We start from the raw sequence: 2,266 nt of genomic DNA on the forward strand, positions 1-2,266 counted from the left end.
AAAAAAAAAAAAAAAAAAAATCCTGTGATCGAGCAGCCGGCAACACCGAGGGGCTCGTGTCAGGGAGACATGACAAAAGCCGATAAATGCCAACACGACTTCTAAAACCATCGACAAGTCACTTCGGTTGCGCATGTCATCATCGGATAACAGGATAAGCAGCGGGAATAATCCACGAATTATCCGGTTGTTCATAAGATAGGGAGCAAGGGCCTCCGGAATTTTGAGAATGCCGGGTTTAAATTGAGGTCATTTTTGTTCAGCGCGCGAGGCGGCTGCACTGAGCGTAGATCGTTGAGACTGTTATTAGTATAGCTATTGTTATTATTATTACTATTAATATTATTACTATTATGATTATTTTTATCCTTGTTATTATTATTATTATTATTATTAGAATGATTAATGTTATCAGTATTATCATTATTATTATTGTTGTCATTATTATTATTATTATTATTATTATTATTATTATTATTATTATTATGATGATGATGATGATGATGATGATGATAATGATTATCAATATTATTATTATCATCCATATTGTTATCAGCATTTTCATTATTAACCTTATTATTCCCGATATTATTCTTATTATCATTATTATTATCATTATCATTATTATTGTTATTACTACTACTACTATTATCATTATTATTATTATTATCGTTATCATAATAATAATAATAATTATTATTATTATTATTATTATTATTATTATTATTATTATTATTATTATTATTATTATTATTATTATTATTATTATCATTATCATCATCATTATTATTATCATTATTATTATTATTGTTGTTATTATTATTATTATTATTATTATTATTATTATTATTATTATTATCATTATTATCATCATCACCATCATCATCAGTATTGTTACTATTATCATTATAATTTTTATTGCTCTTATTCCTATTATCATTACTTTTATTATTGCAATTACTGTTACTAACATTATCATTACTATTATTATTATCATCATCATAATTGATAATGATAAATAACGAATGATAAAATAATAACAATAGTATTGATAATAATAGTTATAATAATAACAATGATAATAATAATGATAATAATAATGATAATATTAGTAGTAGTAGTAGTAGTAATAATAATAATAATAATAATAATGATAATAACATTATTATATAATATAACTATTATCATTATTATCATTATTGTTGTTGTTGTTGTTGTTATTGTTATTGTTGTTGTTTTTGTTGTTGTTAGTATCATTATTATTGATATCAATATTATTACTATTATTATAATTATTATCACTATTTTTTCCTTATTGTTATCATCATAGTAGTATTGTTATCATTATCAGTATTATCATTATCATAATTATCATTCTCATATTATTATAATTATCATTATTATTCTTAATTTTATCATTTTCATTATCATTAACATTGTCATTATCATTGGATATATCATAAGCTATCATTATTTTTCTTATTTTCATTGTTTTAAACGTTATCATAATCACCCTTATCATTATCATCCTTACCACAATCGTCGAAATTATAATTAGATTAAGTGTCATTTTCATAATCTTCATAATATTTCATAATATCATTAATGCAAACAGAATAACTGAAAAAGAAGAGATTTTAGCTTAAGTAACTGAAATGTCATGTTTGCCTCCTTAGAGTTATGTACCTTTTAGCAATTGTCTCACTGATATTCTTTCATTTTATCTGGGTCTGCCACTTTTTCTTGCTCTCTCTCTCTCTCTCTCTCTCTCTCTCTCTCTCTCTCTCTCTCTCTCTCTCTCTCTCTCTCTCTCTCTCTTTTACTCTGTCTTTGCCTCTCTGCTCTCTCTCTCTCTCTCTTAGTTTTACTCTCAGTGTCTTTATCTCCCCCCCCCCTCCCGCTCTCTCTCTCTCTCTCACTCTCTCTCTCTTTCTGTATGTCTCTCTCTCTCTCTCTCTCTCTCTCTCTCTCTCTCTCTCTCTCTCTCTCTCGTGTTTCTCTCTCTATGCTGTCTCTCCCCACACCCCTTTGTGTGTGATAACCGACCTTATATGCCGACGAGGAGGCGTGTGGGCGTGCGCTCCCTGCCGACCCCGGTAACGATGGGCGTGGTTCTGGTGGGACTCGGGGGAGTGGCTACTGGTGTAGGAGTGGCTTGGTTTCTGTTTGTGGGCGTGGTGGGTTAGGAAAGCCTCTCGTTCATGACAGGATCCAATGCCAAGTGTTGTGTCCACATAGGTCGACGATGCCTCACATTTTCTCGGGA

Source organism: Penaeus chinensis, chromosome 24, assembly GCF_019202785.1.
Source record: "Penaeus chinensis breed Huanghai No. 1 chromosome 24, ASM1920278v2, whole genome shotgun sequence".
In the NCBI taxonomy this organism is placed as follows: domain Eukaryota; kingdom Metazoa; phylum Arthropoda; class Malacostraca; order Decapoda; family Penaeidae; genus Penaeus; species Penaeus chinensis.